Source organism: Ceratosolen solmsi, unplaced genomic scaffold (assembly GCF_000503995.2).
Source record: "Ceratosolen solmsi marchali unplaced genomic scaffold, CerSol_1.0 scaffold57, whole genome shotgun sequence".
In the NCBI taxonomy this organism is placed as follows: Eukaryota; Metazoa; Arthropoda; class Insecta; order Hymenoptera; family Agaonidae; genus Ceratosolen; species Ceratosolen solmsi.
This window is the reverse complement of record NW_011948427.1, coordinates 5,771,494-5,790,479: the sequence shown is the minus strand read 5'-3', so window position 1 is coordinate 5,790,479 and position 18,986 is coordinate 5,771,494. Positions and strand designations below refer to the sequence as shown.

General features: G+C 36.7%; 1 protein-coding gene across 1 annotated transcript in view; it reads right to left on the bottom strand.

The window, feature by feature from the left end:
- The window catches only part of LOC105363497 (probable serine/threonine-protein kinase yakA), a 72,505-nt gene that overhangs the window by 7,286 nt on the left and 46,233 nt on the right, over positions 1-18,986 (bottom strand). The gene's annotated exons all lie outside the window — the stretch shown is intronic.

The following is an 18,986-nucleotide window of genomic DNA, read 5'->3' as shown; positions in this document are numbered from 1 at the left end:
CCCTCTCTTTCTCTTTCTCTTCTTTTCATATATGCTCATGGTATCTTCTCGGTAGAGCGCAGTATCATTAAGGAGTGGATAAGAGCTAATACGTACGTAAGACCTCCTCGGCACGAGAGAGTAAGAACTATGCGCAGGGGAAGAGAAAAGATAAGTCGACTACGACGCAGAGAGAAAATATATAATGCGCGCACATAAGGCTCAAAGCAAATAGATGCCTGTGAAAATAATGCAAATTGCCTTTATTAATATTAATGATTGTTGCGAGTATACGCGGCCAACGGGTCTAATTAAAAATTATGCAAAAACCTATGGGGTAAAGTATTTCTGATAAATTGTCAATGTTTGTGTCGAGAATTTTATTAACGAATATTCAATGACCGTACACATTTTCTTAATATCGCTAGACATACTCTTGCGATATGAATCTAAATTCTAAACGATGATATTTCGTGTATTTAATTTAATGATCATCCATAACGACAAATAGAATTCCACGATAAATAAAATTTAACGTTGATTCATGCGCATATGGTTGCTTCAAGAGCATTGTTTTAATTGAAATTATAATTAAAGTGAAATTTTTAGACATTGGTTGATTTTTTTTCTTGCTAATTTTAAGATTTCTACGACGATACATTATGCCATCGAACATTTTATTATCGCTATAAATCTGATTACAATTGACCGTAATTTATTCTGGGCGACATAAATTACTGATATATCCGAGTGCATACTGTATTTTCATTTGAATTCGTTGCAACATTCGTGGAGTCTCTCAAAACTGACCTGGACTTTGTGATACTTTAAATCATCAAATGAGAAAGATAGAGTGTAAGTGAGTGAGGGTGAGCGAAACAGAGAGAGAGAGAGAGAGAGAGAGAGAGAGAGAATGAGAAAGAGAGGAAATAAAGAGAAAAGGGACAAAGGCGAAGGAGTATAAGCAACCGTACAACATCGCGCGCAAATTTCACAAGATAAGTCTAGCTAACCCAATTTATCTGCGTAAAATATTCAGACGTTAGGTACACTTCCTAGTTCGCGTATATTTTATATAGACGAGTAGCGGACTCGCGTTGCATGGTTTAGCTTATATAAAAGCTCATGAGTGCGACTCTGTGGGAAAGCACCGTAAAAATGATGAAAGAAAGACGGCCAAGCCGCGCGGAGAAAGTACACAAGGCGGAGAGAGATAATGGATTCAGATGAATGAAGGGTCGCAGCAATTGCGAGTATTGTGCATGTAAGTGTATGTATGCATTATTTGTAGCAATACCGGAGAATACGGATGAGAGATACATAAACATGCGGTACTCGGACATAAAAATACACCATGGCTACGAGTGTGGTAATGTATGTATATGCACGCGCGTATATGGACAAACAGAGTCCAGCATAAGTTAGAAATAAAATATAAAATTATGTATATTCGCGCAATGCTTTCCGCGTGTATGAACGCCAAGTCGCACACGCATGCATCCACTGGCAGCTAGAAAAATATTCACGTACGAACATCACGTGCGTGAGCGCGTCTACACAATCGCACCAAATATAAAATGCATTACGTATACAGGTAAGGGCTCGTCAAGTTATGCTACGCTCAAGCACAAGAAGGAGAAAGAAAGGGGGAGATAGGAAGGATGTGTGAGAGAGAGAGAGAGAGAGAGAGATATGCATGGAGTGAGCAAGCGAGCGAGTGAGGGAGAGAGAGAGATATGCGTGGAGTCAGCAAGCGAGTGAGCGAGTGAGTGAGAGAGAGAGAGAGAGAGAGAGAGTGAGGTCGGGGCACGCATAGACCTCGTGCGTACGCGAGTACACGAGAGATGCTATGGGGGCGTAGACATGGGTGCGCCCGGTGTGTGTGCCTTCAGCCAGGCCGAGCCGCCTGGGCACGGACCATTATTTCATATTTCATTTTGTATTTCAACTCAACGGGCGAAGACGCTAGCTAAAGGCCTTATTCTACGCTCCGTGCCAAGGAGGCGCGCACGGCCAAAAAAAAATACGAGCGAAAAACTCAAGATTACGAGAGGCGGAAGAACGAAGAGAGAGAGAGAGAGAGAGAGAGAGAGAAAAGAGAAATCGACCCGGGGCTGAGGGAGGGATAAGGAAAGAGCAAGGAAGCTGGGTTAGGGGGCAATGCAGCGCGCGCCTTTGATCGATGAAGATTTTTAAGAGCTTTGGCTTTATTATGCTGCTTGCCATGTAAAAAGGCCGAAGAGGAACCTCATACCGATCGGACTGATTGAATGAAGGGATTTATTAAGAATTACGATGAATTTTAAGGACGAGCGATCTTGTATTTTTTATCCTTTACAAAGTAACCTGCCAGAAAACTCGAGAAATCGCTAAATGGACGGAATCGCCAATTTGTCTCTGATGCCGTCCTCATGATCGAATAAAAAGTCGAGTAATTGTAGAGTGTTTTTGTAGTAATATTAAAATGATAAATCTCTGGAGCCTTTTTTTCAGGCAAGCCATTGAGAAATACATTTGATAAATTATATAATATATGAATATATCTATTCATATAACTTTGTTTTTATAGATTTATTCAGATATACGTCTTTTAAGTGTCTTTTTCCTCTTCAACCCATTACAGTCTGTAAAAAAAAATAAAATAAAATAAAATAAATAAATAAATAAAATGAAAGCCAATATAAAATTGATATTTCTATAGAGAAGATTCAATGAAATATATGGATAAGCACGATCGACAAAGAATGATCTACACTCTAAAGAAAAAAGAAAGATTCGATGAATAATTTAACTTGAAAAATATACGATAATTATATAAATATGTAACCGAAGCAGTGAAGATAACTTTTACATTCCTTTACTCGTCTCTTCCACACAACAAATCGCCTCATAATCAAAGTTTTGTTAAAGCAGCTGTGAGATGAGTGCAATTCAAACGATAAGTCGGCGAAGTATCCAAAGACCATCGTAATATTAATAAGACCACGATCATTCGTGATTTCGGCTTTGTGCTCTCGTGTTTAAGTGCCGAAAAAGAAGGGTAAATTAATTAAGACGTCGGAGAGGCGCATGGACGCACACGCTGCCGTCGGCTAAATTAAAGGGACACGCTCGACCATTAGAATGCTTAACGAGGACATCGCGAACGTGGACCTCACCCATAAGCAAGCGACACCCACACACCCACATCCACCCCCGCGCGGAGTGCGTTCGCGAGAGTGCGCGGGTGTGATGATGAATCACTATGGGCGAGCGCTGCTGCGGCCATCTCCGATGTTAAATTAAATCTACTTAAGCCGAAAAATCTCCATTTCTCTTCTTCCTCCTCTCGTCTTCTCGTTTTCGTTCGCTCGCCTGTCAATTGTAATTTGGCTCCCTTTCAGGCGCATAGGCTTCGCAAATACGTCCCTTGGGTAACTTGCCGATGAAAGAAACCAGAAGAGGAGGCGAAGAAAAATGATGCATAAATAAGGAAACGCAGATTTGGCTACGAGCATCGACGTTTATCACGTAAAGCAATGATCAGATACTAAATTGTGCATGACATTGATTTGAAATTAAATCCTCGACTCGCTATTATTGCGCATGTGTTCGAATAGAAACAATGGTATTTGAGGCTTCGAATAAATATCTTCAATGCTATTATTTCATACAAGAAAAAAATCCATCCATGATATTAGACTCAGTCTCAAGAGTAACATCTTATTAAAACTATAATACAGATTAGCATTGTTAGGCTTTAAGAACTTTTCCGTTCATCAGCTACAATAGAATATCCGTTAGCTGCTAAAAAGGCTATTTTTCCAGCAAATCGAGCACGAAATATCGTAATTCATCAAATTTTAAGAAGAAAAACGTACGAATTTCTTCGTTTAAATAATAGTTTCCTAAAGAGCTACCTACGTATTTATTAGAATAACTAACAGAATAAAAATTTCTAAAATACAATGGAAAGCGCGCGTATTTCAGCTGCTCGAATAATGACTGACAGGCGTGCATAAATCATCGGTCATCGTTGCTATCTATCTAAGGTGAAGAAATTATTGAGTTGCGAAGGTACGCGCGTCAAAATTCATTGCGTAGATAAAGAATTGCACGAGAAATTAGGGAGAGGCGGAAGGAGAACAAAACGATCGATCGATACTACGAAGGAGCGTTAATAGTAAGCTCGCGTCGTTCTGATCCATCCTGATCATACGCATACGATTGGTCGGGACACAGGTAGTGCATACAAAGGAACTTACCCAAGCGATCCAAAGGCTCTCGTCGTCTCTCTAATTCGAGCCCTCGTGGGAGTCCTGGACTCAAGCGGGGACAGATAGCGAAACGGAAGTTGGCTTACCTTCTTTCCTCGGATTAATTAAATTAACGATTCCGCGAAAGGCGTATCGGTAATTGACGAGCGGCCGAATGAGCCGCCGGCGACGACGCCGCTGACGTCTCCCTCTCTTTTATTTGCCTTTCTGTATTTCTTACCTCGAGTTCGACGGCACTTTTTCTTCAATGAAGAACATGAGCACGGAGATGGCGAGCGATCGCTAAGATAAGATTTCGATCTCGTGGTAGTGACAATTGGAATGTCGTATGTATAAGCGGTAATTCAAAGCAAACCGTTGGTCATTGAAGATTGTTGTGAAGTGAGTCTAAGGTAAGAGGAGCCCTGATTTTTCAGAAGTTTGAACGCTTAATCGATCGTCGTTTCACTTGGCTTCAATTGACTTATTCACATAATGTTACGAAGATCCGTCCAACAATTAGTATTATTGTGTAAAGAAAAACAAGAACTAAAAAAAATCAAAGAAAAAAATTAAATTATTGTGTAATTATATTTTATTAATTTATCGAGTTGAGGAGCCGTGAGCGTAATTGTACGATACATAAGATACGCATGATAATTACTGTTGCGGCTAATTATTATAATTACATTAATAAAACTTGTAATACAATATATGAAAAATTATGTATTCGATATTTAGCCGCAAAATCGCTTAAGAACGAATCCGCGTTGTGCGTGTAAATGATGCGAGTGCAGATACGAGAATAATAAATTGATTGGCAAAATATGATAAAGGCAAATTAATTCTCAAAGGTGTCAAAACAAATGGCGCAAACTGAACTGACACGCAAGTATCGTAGCTCCGTTAGAGATAAAACGGGTACAGATTTTCATTATTTAACAGCGGCAACAACGATCCGCAAAGCGTAATCGAACGAGCTGATGAGGATCCATAATATCTCACTTTCCGGCCGCGTAATTATTACAAGACCGATGGATTGGCTTGCGAGTCCGTCGGCATTTTATGTATCCTAGTCGGATAATTGTCAATCAATTGAATTACATTTTTACATTTTTACATTACAGATCTCATCCCACAGGCTTCTATGTACTCCGGAAAGTGACAATTCAGACTGGGGTCTCGGTAATGCCTTAGTCCTGCAGTGATGTGGGATGATGGTGCCGGCGAAGGGGGAGAGGGAGATGGGTCGTGGATCAGGGCGGTGTTAAGAGAGGGGGAGTTCGCGGGGACGGGCCGAGAGCCTCGAGGTTTTGGCCTAAGGAGCTGGCCCGCGGTCCTCGCGATCGGCAGAATGCTGACAGACGAATGCTGGCTCGGGCCGCGGGACGAAGGGACTGTTGACGTACCGTAGAGTACGACGATGGGGAAGAGCCCGGGGCTCCCGATGCGCATTGAGATTATCCCGCCGAGACGCATCGCCGCGCTTTTCAGCCGCGACCCGAGTGATTTTTTCATCTATGCACCCTCGCGGCGACGGTTTATCGCTATCCAGAGAACTGCTGCTTTCTAATGCCTGCCGAGGAGTGCGGAAGTCTGCTTCGTTCTCGGTCGCGCATTTAACACCAAGCCACCAAGTCTAACACTTTTTTAATTCGTTAAACATTTTATTACCAGAATTATTTACCGTTTCTAAGACTTTGTTTTTTCTTAATGGCCATATCGGGGGCTATAGAGTCACCCGCGTGATTGGTACTTTGATGTGCCTCGGTGTTTTGATGACCAGAGAATTTCATGCAATTATATATAGCACTCACTTTCATTTTATTCGAATATTATATAAATTTTTATGCCATATTAATATTTACACGATTATGATATTATATCAAAATTTCTTTAACATTTCATGATCTAAAATCCAGTTATCCAGTAAATAATATTAAAATAAAACATTGGGGATATTTATTTATTTATAAATCAAATTTCAAAAAGAGCTGATTGCACATGATATATTAATCGAAAGTATTACATTTATTGTAACTTAACTAATATCTGATATATCGAATCTGCTTTGAAATAATTATCATATATGCAACCGATGCAAATTTAAACATAAAAATGATTATTCTTAATAATCAGGTAAATCTGTATTTCAAGCGTAATTACACCTTATATTATATTATTAAATATATGTTGTATGCGAAACTATATAAAATATTCCCCACTGTAATTAATATCCATGATATTAGTTTTTTAATGATTAGCCACCAAGAGTATATCAACTGCTATATTATGTCAATATAATAATATAAATGTTATAAAATAAAAATCACTATTTATGTAAATGCAAATGTTTGCCAAATATGAAACGGATATGACTGTACTACCCGCACGCATCTCGCGAAGAAAATCTTTACTGCGATATAAAATAAGTCAGGGCTTTTGACGGGCATTTTAACGATGATTCGATAGACACACTTCAATCTGCAATAGCACCGGCTCTTGAGAAGTCGTAACATTACTTAGGAACAAACAACTGCTAAGCGTCATTCACTCTTTTACTCTTTGGCAGTGAAGAGCTACGATTGGGGAATCGGGCGGATACCTATGCGGCATAACGAGGTGATACCGCGAGGATGAGTGTCATCGACATTCCAGTGACAACAATGAACGGCAGCCGATTCGAATTATAGGATGAACCAAAATCGAACCTTGGCGCGCTTATATGAAAATATAATTTGCGCAATCGGCGAGCCGCATACCAACGGCAGAGCCCCTCATCCATTTGGGGCTGCGCGTGGTTCGTTGCTCCGTCGGCTTATTGTCGTCTCCTATATGGTGGTCTGCGATTTCAGACTGTAATAAGCGTCGAATGCCGTCGCCGCCGCCACGGAATTTGGCCTTCGTCGCGAGGCGGTTCGTAATGAGGCCTAATAATAAGCACGGACAGGATAACGTATGCCCCGCACGCGCGCGGGGAGGTTCGGTGCATCTGATTTTCGTAAGGGGACTGCAGAGAGGAATTGCGAAAGGACGCTGAGAAAAAAGCCGTTGGCTCGTTTCCTTCTTGTTTTTATGCTCAATCTCAATGCTAGTTACGAAAGAAAGAAAATAATCACTTGTCTCGTGCGAGACTTTTCATTTTTTCTCTACCCCGGTATTTTTTTGCATTACGTACGACTAACCGCTACTTCATGACAAAAGGACAGCGGTCACATGTATTTCTAGGAAGTAGACAATAGTTTGCAGTCAAGGATTTATTTATATTTACAATGAGAATGCATGATTTCTCTCTCTCTCTCTCTCTCTCTCTCTCTCTCTCTCTCAATCTCACTCTCACTCTCTCAAAGTTCATTAATATCAAACTATTAAAGATTTAAATATTACAAAGCAATGCGTTATTTCGTTATCCTGCTATAATTTATAATCCTACGTATTTTTCAGCAATAGCTCGGAGTCAGATTTTCCATGTGCATCGATATATTCAGTATTTGGAATATATCTATAATATATGACTAACCCTTTACTAGGCGTGACAAAATTCTAACACAAATAGATGCGTCTGACACCTCTGCTACTTTCTCCGGAGGCTTTGAAAAGCCAAAGCTATAATTACGTTTCGTGCCAAGGATCTTTACAAAATTTATAAAAGGATATTTTTTCCATTTAAAAATACTTTTCGCACTATTGCAATATGTTGAAAACATATTATATAAATGCCAGATACAGTATGTCTAAACACACTGTTCAGACAAAAAATCTACCTTCAAAGGCTACGTTAGATTATTCACTTAAATAACAATTATCCAGAATGTATTATTTAAAATCATATAAAATCCAAATTTTTACATTCCTACCTATCAATTATAATTTGTAGATAGTATAAAATATTATGCATTATAAAATTATCGCTTTAACGTTGAATAGTTAGTCGTTCATTGCCAAATAATATTTGAAAATGTTTTTTAAATCATTATATTTTTTCGTTAATACAAAAATATTTTTGTTTTTTTCAAAATTATTTACTAAGTATAAAATATTATCATATAATTATTGTTATTATATTTTTTCTAACAATGTTTAGTTCTAAAAATAATTTCATATGTTATGTATAATAAAAGCTTTTTGCGAAAATTCTAAAATATAAATATTTAAATCGTGGCTTGGGCTTAAAAATTTACTAGTTTTTAAGTTAACTTTAGAATTCGAAAGTTAAAAATATATTTATATTCGACTTTACCTATACATATGCAATGATCATATCTATATCTATATAACTTGTTTTAATTTATCTAGAATTACTCTGAAAATTTAAATAGTTCTTTATTTTGATTTATATTTTTTATCGCTTTTATTAGAGCAATTTAGTCGATACAAGAATTTCCTTAAACATTAAATGGAATAAAAGTTTAGAATTTTTACTTTGAATTGAAAATTTATTTAACGTAAAGCATAAATACATTTTTTATTAAATTATTTATTTTCATGAAGAATTTAATTGAACTTCTTTTTTCAGTCTTAAGTCTCAGCAAATTCTGATCGAACAATCTCCATAATTAATAATCGGCCTGGGGGCACCGAGACCTTAAGATTGAACTCGCTAAGGTTGTACAGTATCGAAGTGCTATCGGTGCCTTGCATTTCTGCAACACTCTTAGTGAATTGCAAGTCTATGCGTACACACGCATTACTTCTAGCACCGAAAGGATATAGTTAAAATGGGCGTGATGGTACATGGTAAAATGCAAAAAGAGAAATAGATAGTTAGATGGATGGATAGATAAATAGATGGATAGATAGATAGATAGATAGATATATGGATGGAGAGAGAGAGAGAGAGAAAGAGAGAGAGAGAGAGAGAGAGAGTGGGTGAGAGATAGTGTGAGATATGCCGAGACTTACGAAGCATATTATAGGAAGACAGCCTCCTACGATTGCACTAACACGTGTTTGTCGATTCTTGAATGTTGATCTATGAACATTGAAGATTTAAAGAGAGAGAGAGAGAGAGAGAGAGAGAGAGAGCGGGAGTGAAAGAAAGAGTTCGTAAATGTGCAAATGTGTGCGTATGGGTATGGATGTGGGTGTGGGTGTGGGTGTAGATGTGGGTGTGGGTGCGGGTGTGGATGTGGGTGTGGGTGTAGGGTGTGGGTGTGGGTGTAAGATGTGGGTGTAGGGTGTGGATGGGTGTGTGTAAAATGGTGGAAGAGAGAGAGAGAGAAATATAGAAACAGACAAAGTGGAATAGAAAGGAGAGAGAGAAGAAAGGTAGAAAAAGAAAAAGAAGTATATGTAGAAAGAGAAAGAGTCATCTCCTTGAGGAAGCGAATCTCCAGAGTGATGATCGCGTGCGCGCGAATAAATTGTACTATATCTCTGTCTCTCTTATGTTCGATCTCTGTTTCTCTGTGGACCTCTCTTTCTCTCTTTGCTGAGAACAAAGTACAATGCACCGCAATGCAATAACTGTTATCTTCCTTCGTCTCCTTTCTTTTGCTTTTAAAATATCTTAATATTTTATTTATATTTATATACCTTTATTATTATTTTACTTATTTTTTAAATGCAATTATTATATGCAAGAATTCATGATGTCTACGCGTTGGATTAATGAGTATGATACGAGGAGTGCACAAGGTGATTTTGGGTGACGGAGATTTATGAGTTTCTTAGCTTTACGGTTTTCTCAACTTGTGTGTCGCGATTTCTGTACGTACATGCATTTTTTACATAAAGCTCTTTACTTTTTTTTTTTAATACGATTCACATGGCCAGTGTCTGCGAGACTCTGTATGCCCGTTTTTGTTTGACATGAAATGACTCATCGAAGCTTTCCCTTTTTAACCTTATGAAACTTTATACATCCATTCTAGTGAATTTTCTAGCAAACTTTCATTTGCCTTGAAAATCAAGAATATTTAAAAAATAGCAATCGTAGAACCATAGCGCATTTCATCCCACTACTCGAAGAAACTGATACTATATATATCATATAATATACCCTAATAAATTCAATATATAATTGTATATAATATATATTCAATACATAATATAATATAATCCTATAAATTCAATATATAACAAAGACAATATAAAAAATTTATTTTATTTTTAAGACGTGAAATGAAAATTATAAATTTTAGTAATTTCTATATATCTATTTATTTATTTATAGATTAATTAATATCGATATTAAGAATTTTTAAAGAAATACGGACTTTTGATACCCACAATAGTCCTGACTAATCAAATTGTCGGTTAAGTAAAATTCTATTCTTTAAGTGTCAGATAATAACAAGGAAGGAGAATACATAATAGGGATTTTGTCGATCAAACTATCGGTACATGCAGGTAGGTCGCTTCTTATTGTAGCCAATTATGGTTTTCAATGAGCAGTTCACCGTAGTCAATTGCGGATATGTAAGAGGGATGCGATAAGTAGCTAAATGGGAACGTGTTAACAGACGCGGCAGAATCGAAAACATCAATTTCCGAGTAGTGAAAGAACCTATTATTAATCAAGAGGAAGAAGCAAGAGACAAGCGCGGCAGCTTAAATGAGTCGTAGCTGTAAAAGCGGAAGCTGTCAAGCGGCGCAATAAGAAAGGAAGCGCCAAAACGAGCGAGTTCGTAAAAATAAGAAGCATATAATGGCGCACCGGCTCGCGAGAAAAAAGTATCTAGGGTGGAAATAAAAAAGGGAAAAAAAAAAAAAAAAAAAAAAAAAAAACGGGAGCCCTCGGCGTGACAAAAGTCGAGGAGCATAGGGGAGACGTGGGGCCGAGTCAGCTCATAACTGAATTAGCAGCGCGCGATATGAACAGACTTGTTTCTGATCCCGTGTGGCTGCGATTCAACGGCGATCCATCAAGATTATCGCCCCGGAGTAGGCCATACCGTCGGCCACGTGCGCGCGCGCCTGCCACACGCACACGCGCCCGTATAATGCATCGGGCACTCGGTATAATAGCGCCGCGCTTATATCGGAATCGTGATTCAAGGGAGGAGAGACGTCAGGAGGGAGGGAGAAAAAAGGAGAAACAACAACCGACCGAGATATACGAGAGAGGAGCAGGGCACGGGCATCAATGAGACTGCCTCTGGCTGCGTGTGTGGGTATGCCTGTGTGTACAGGAGATGGAGTGGGCAGAACGAGAGATGGCAAGAGGTAACGAAGTCGGGACAAAAATACGCGCATCCAGAGAGGATGCTGACGCGTAATGAAATTTGTAGAAACATTAAATGCGAGAGAAAAGGCTGATTGATAATGACAGGTATGGTTTTTGCTCATAATCATTATTTATGCAATTTTTCTGGATTTTGTATTTTAAATCAACCTAAGCGAGCTTTCCGTCTGTTCATATTCTGCCCTTTGCCTTATACGATAGGAGAGGTTTTTATTTTATTTTCAGTGTTATTGTTGTTGTTACTATTTTTATTTTGTTTTTTGTTTTCGTTCCTTAACTTTTTACGCAAGAGTATAATAAAATTTCCTTTTCATTGAAATTTCTCAAGAATGTAAAGATTCTAATCTCTTTGGGGAACTTGGAAGGTGGCAAATAAAAGGGCTTTTAAAAACGTCATTGAAGACTTCAATGTAAGAAAAATTTCGGCTCTTAATTATGTAATGAAAATCAACTATCCAGTTAAAAATCAGCAACAGGAGTGATAATCGTTTTCCAATGAATTTATTCGATTCGCCTGGTTGAGCGATCAAATAGCTTATATTTCCGTTATTGAAACAGCCCGTTGCTTATGTTTATTGTTAAAACAATGCTGTCACTTTTATTTATTTTTCATAATTTTAATATCTTCGCTAATTATTAATATCTATAATATAAGAGAGATTGTTATAAAATTCAAAGACTTCTTATTGCATGTCGTTACACTTAACAGCAATAAAATTTATTTGCAATTTTTCAATTTATAAATATTTTTAATATTAAAATAATACAATATGCATGTTTGTAATACATTGACAGCATTCTTCACGCATTATAAAATATTAACAGCCAAATTTAACACCGAGATGAAATTTGTAGTTCGTGGAGTTAATAAACCGATGCTAAATTTTTATACCTATTTTATGCGATAATCAAATTCAGCACGAGAAACCTTGACAACATCACTTCCTGCTACCAAATTATACTTACTCCAAAACATTTAAATAGAGAATTTTGTTGTTTCGTAAATTCCCAGTGTTGTCACTTAATATCGTATCAATTAATTAAAATAATTACCTCAGATTGTCGCAAATCCTCCTGCTTAAAACGCAATATAACAATATGTCATAGATCACAGTGGAGGTATCGGGAAAGAAAAAAGTGGCAGGTTAACACGGAGTCAGTAAAAAAGCGCGTAAATCAGTGAAAACAAACATGAGCCGCGTAAGACAAAGAACCGCAGCTTTGATGACTTTGTTGGTAAGTTCTCAGACTGCCAAAGCCATGATGTGCGATCTCACATGTGCCTGCCACAATGTACGGGCGCGCACAAGTTCCTACGAGCGAAGTGGGAAAGCGCGAGCGATCGTAAACGACGTGTATTTAAGGGGGAAGGAGCGCACGGCAATGTACGTATATACGTACCGATTGAATGGACGCGAGCGCAGTTAATCGCATGCACGTATAGGAGTGCTAACGCGCTTACATACGTCGTACACTAAGCATGCGCGTGCACGCGCGCATAAAAACGTGATTGCGGTTTAATCGCGCGCCCGCTCGCACATGTGTACAAGGGAAGCGCCGGCCGTATTATTATTATGTCGTGTGGACCGATCCGAGCGCCCAAGCACATAAACCCAACCGACGTAAATGCTGGAAAATACGGAGGCGCTACGATCACTTTAGCCTCTTATCCTTTAACCTCTTTTACTTATTGCTGCGTTTTACTGCACGTTCTTTACCAAATGAGGGCTTTAGTTATTCTAAGGCGTATAGTGTGCAGTTTGTCGATGAGAGGTTCATTAGGCATTATTAATACACATCCGGCCCCTTACGTGTTATTTCGCGTTTATCTTTCGCTCCTGTTTTACGCACTTATATACTCGGTGTTACTTGTTTTCACTTCACTCCGATATTTTTTGTATATTTTGCAACTTAATTAATGACACAACGTCATTTTTATATACACATACATGTTTTCAATTACACACATTATCCGAGAATTGCTCATAAATTTTTATATCTATTTCGATTAAATGCCTCGTACGACCACCTCTAATTATTCATTTTATAATCGAAAACAATTTCTCGCTTAACTTAGCACAACGAATTAATTTAATGACAATATTAAAATACATATTGCTTTAAATGATATTCTCTACTTTGACATGATGAATATTGGTTAAATAGAAGCCGAAATGAAAGCGAAGTTTTACTCCTCAAAATGATATACACAATGTCAATAAACGAATGAAATAATAGAATACTTTAATTTTTAATAATGAATTATTTACGACAAATCAATCGATATTAATGACTTAGCCATTAGGAAAGTTGGCGTAATTTGAAGATTCGTATATATTCTTAAACGGATTTGAGTTTTATCGCTGTTATGCTACGATAAATACGAATACATAACCGGCAAATCGCTCATATGACGCTTGAGAGAATTTCATGCATATATGTGAATTACATTCATAAACACTTCTTTATATCGAAATATTATTAACGATTATTAATAATAATTCCCTACAGACTAAAATTTAATAGAACAGAATTTGAATAGAATTTTCATGTGTCCCTGACATTGAAAATAATTGTTTAATTAAGTACAGCCGATCGTAATTTTCAATGAGATTATTTTAAAATGGACTCACAATTACTTTATTTTTTACATTTTACTTATAATATTCATTAAGGACACAGTATATAATAAAATAATTTAATTTAAATACATGCTTATTTTATTTATGGGGATATCATGCTAATAATAATAATCATAGTAATGGAATTAATTATAATTTAGTTCGTTATCTTTATAAAAGTTGTCTTCCATAAAACATTTCGTACGTTTAAGAAATATTAATGTCTTAATAATTATACTCTATATTTAACAATGCCATTTCATATGTCAATCAGAATAAAACTACCTCTCGCTCTAACACCCTGTATCGTATGTACACATATATCTACATATATTCTCAACTTCTATTAAATACCTTCTTAATTATAATCTAAAACCATCTAACGGATATTAATTTACATTAATCAATGTTAACAAATGTTATTGATTACGTGAAAGTTAGGACTTTAATCATTCAAATGTAAACGGCAATAAAAAATGTCAAGAAGGTAATATCGAAGCATAAAATGGAAAATAAATGAGAATATAATTTCATTGATAATTTTTAATCATTCAATATAACGCTGCAACTAAAAATATGAAGTTACTACCGCTATCGACCATTATTTCTCAACTATGAATTACAAATGTGTAAAACTCATTACGATGTAATTTTCTACCACTTTCATTCATTTAATTTTGATTTGTTGTAACAAAAATTATTATCTGCCTCAAGGATTAACTTTGAAGTGGCCATCATTCGTCGAATTCATAATTGCACAACCAAGCAGTACCTACGAGCATAATCTGAGCGTTTGTTCTGAGCGATGCGACACAACATTCGAAACATCCAAATACAAATATATAAGACGAAATTATTAAGCATTTATATAAATAATTTTTTTTTTCTCGAAAGATTGACGTGAAACGACACCTCGAAGAGTAGTATTATGCAAATTCCAGTCAGGCCACTGTAGGAGCGACCCAAATGAACCGTAAATGAAACGCAGACGGGCGGTTAGCCAGTGACAGCAAGAGGGCGGTGAGAGGAGAGAAAAAAGAATGTGGAAGACTAACGACGGACATAGGATAAGGCATAAAAAAGAGAATAAAAAGAAGAAAACGGAGAAATAGATGAGGAGGAATAGATATCCCTCTGGAGTTAATGTGTCTTCTTTTCTGTTCTTCTTTTCTGTTCTTCTTGTCTCTCTTTCGCTCTCTCTCTCTCTCTCTCTCTTACTCTTTCCTACATACAAGTGCGCGGTACATTAGTGTTGGTGCGCGGGCGTCAAGCGTAAAACGGAACCTCCTTGAGGGGAGAGGGAGAGGCAGCGAGACGAGGCCTTCCTCGGCACGGACGTCGTTTTCATGCAAGAGCAAGTCGGCTAAGGAGGGACTCGCTCCTTTAGCACAGAACCGCCCCGGCTCCCGCGAGTATAATAAACTAGGTGTAGTCGGCGTCGATCGAACGCCGTCACGCACTCGGGAAAATTAAGAAAGGAGCGTTTATCGACTGCTCGTTGTGCAAGTATCTCACAACTTTTGTACTCCCTCGCCCCACTTCACGCAACCCCCTGCCTCCCACTCCCACAAGTGCTTAGACGCAAACTCCGTGATATTGAATATTTTATTGTCGAGGCTTCGAACAACGCTTCTTGCGCAAGACTCTTTCACGCGAAAATCGAGTCATTTAACACGCGTGCAAGTGTCGTCGATACACCGCCGCTTAATGACGTTGTTATTTCTTGCGTGAATGTTAATGCACGCACGGGAGTAAGGATGTAAGGAGCGCGCAAATGCGCGGCTTACCGCTATAAATTCCCAATACCCTGCAATTTAATGGTTTTCCCGATCGTCGACTATGTAACATAATTCAATTATTAAGAAAGATATGCACGTGATTTACCTTTTCTCCCTATTTTTTATTTGTTGGTATAAGCCAATACGATATTTAATATAACAAATGTTTTGTAATATTTCTATTATCATTTACTATAAGATATGTTTGTCATTGTCGTCAAGGTAAGCTAAATTATTACCTCTGTCTTATATCTTATGTTTCCAACTTATTCTACAAATGTGCAGTGTCCATAGATTTGTATAAATCCGCCTAGTGAAATCTTATAAAATATATTTCTATTTTACACGTTGTATCTGCCTTGTTAACCGAATAATATTAATAATTCTTTAAATTATATTTCATTAGGGTATCGATATTTTCAATAGTATACAAACATCCTTACATATTATTATGTGGATATTTAATTTAAAACATAAGAACATTAACATATAGAATAGTTGCTTTCACACCTCGAGCATAAATTTTAAATTCTTAAATGTATGGCTTACAAATGAAGGAATATGACTCGACATTCGATCATCAACCTTGAATGAATAATCCAATTGCACCTTCACCTCGGTAATAATTTACTTGAAAAAGTAATGCCTTTAAGTCTCATTTATTTTATATAAGAGTACCTCATTAAATTCGAGGGGCTTTTATTCTTGTAACAAAAAACCAAAGGATTCGTGTTTCTACTTTTAAAGAGTTTATTTTGTTAAATATTCTTTCTTATTAAAATAATTTCTAATAAAATTGATTGTACCACAATGGAAATAATTATTGTATATTTTTTATTTTTCTATATAAAATAAATTAGAAATATATATTTTACTAATAATTATAATAAAAAAATTCACACATATCCATACGTAAGCAGGTGCGCGCACAGACGCGCATAGATATATATATATATATATATATATTTCTCTTTCAAATTACCTATATTCTTAATATGTGAGATATATCTGATTTTTCAAATCAGCGGTCACTAAACATTAAAGTATGAAACTAATTCGGTTTTGCTCAGTTCTGAGAATTTTCATAAATATGACGTCAAAAGCAACTTGCGTATCATAAGCATTGAATTTTATTAATACATTAAGAGTTCATTTATATTATCGACAGATGTGTGAAAAATAAATCGTCATGCAAACAGTCAAGCCTAGACGAACGAACACTTTTGTTCTTTGCATTCGAGTTGAGCGACTATCGAGAAGACACAAACTATATATTGAAACAATATAATCATCGATTCAATTTATATAATTATGTAAATTGATTAAATTTGAAAACTGATATAAATGCTTTTCTTTTTTTTCTATATATCGTTTTTATAATTTCATTGTCAAAGATATTTATTACATTTAAAAATTGATTAACATAATGCTGTATTCAATATTCCTATGTTTATAAACTTGTATTGCAAAATAAAAATTATTGGCTTAATGTTCTTATTAACAACTGTTGCATTTCAATAACACTATAAATAACTACAATATTCTAGTACGTTCAATCTCAATCAAACAATTATTTCTTCAGTTAACTATTAAAATATGAGTTTAATCTAAGGCGCTAATTATTTCATCAAGAGAGCAAATTAATAGTAATTTTATTTTATAATGATATTTAGTAAACTGCAAAGGTTCGAAGAGGTAAAGAGAGTCTCGTCATGGCCAAAAGTATGAAACAACCAAGAGTAATTATCCAAGAGCAAATAACAGAAATAAGCCGATAGACTTGAGTTCCAAGCGAAGCGAAGGCGTGCCAGGAAATTGCAAAGGTCATGTGCGGCTGAAGAATAAGCCAATAATCTCGGCCGCTTTCTATTTTCCCGGCGCCTCATTCGCGCCCATCTCGTCGCAAAAAAAGCATTTTTAGCTGCTTTCTTGGTCTCCGTCCGCATCTCTTGCAGGGCCTATAGATTGATGCCCTTATATTAGTCGACCACACGCGCGTATTTACTGATATGGCGCAAAAAGAAAAACAGCAAGATCTTCTGGGCATACACGCATCGCGCAGGTTTAACACCGAAGGCTAAACACCACCGAGTGCGACATGAGGGAAGGAATGAGAGACTGGGTGGAAGGGAGCGAGAGTGTGGATGTGTGTGAGAGAGAGAGAGAGAGAGAGAGAGAGAGAATGAATAAGACAGAGAGGGAAGCTTGCAACTTGAGATGAGATACATCACCGCATGGGAGAGACGTATTATTAATGGTGACAGTGGGCGACTCGAGTTGGGCGGGGTGTACGAACGCAGGCTAGCGATGCTGCCCTCCCAATGTAGGTCTCTCTTTTTTTCTCTGATTCTCTCTCTCTCTCTCTCTCTCTCTCTCTCTCTCATCTCTCTCACTCTTTTTACATTTTATTTCTCTTTCTTATAATTCATTCTTTTGTTTTTATTCTTTCTCCACTTTTCCTCTTACTCGCTTTTTTCATTCACATCCCTCACGCTTTTATACATGAGAGCTGTATATACACCTCTCTCTCTCTCTCTCTCTCTGGCTCTTTTTCTCTCTGTCTTTTCTGTCTATATATCTCTCTCTCTCTCTATATATATATCTCTTTCCAATTCTTTCTTTTTTTCTTTCGGAGAAGCTCTGTGATCCCCTTTTGTCTCTTCGTTGCTTCTTTTTATATTTTTTTCTCTTCCATTCGCTTGTACGTCGACTCGCTTTTTTGTAGGATGTATAGGTACGCGCTCGACTTCGGCAGCCTCTTGTTTTCCTAATTAATATTTTACGCTTATTCGGCCGTGTTGTAGGAGCTTTATTTTGTAACGCGTGATTTAAGAGTCTCGTTTTTGTCGACGGTCATTAAGTTTCATAGTGTCGTTTAATGTGTAAAAGTACGTTTCTTATGCAGCTTTAACTGAAATTAACGTCATAGCAATTGATATTGTTATAAAGTACTAAGCTAGTACAAAAAATTACTGAATATAGATTAACACTATGTAAAACATTGAGCAAGCTTTTTCTCCTTCTTCTTAATTATTCCTTAGCAATATTATAAAGCGTAAAGTGCATAATTTTTGTAATATTCGTACCAATAATAAAAAAATTTAACTCCATAAATAATTATTAGTATTGAATTTCTCGATTAATTGTTAAAATTGTTAAAATACTTCAATAAATTATTAATTTTACA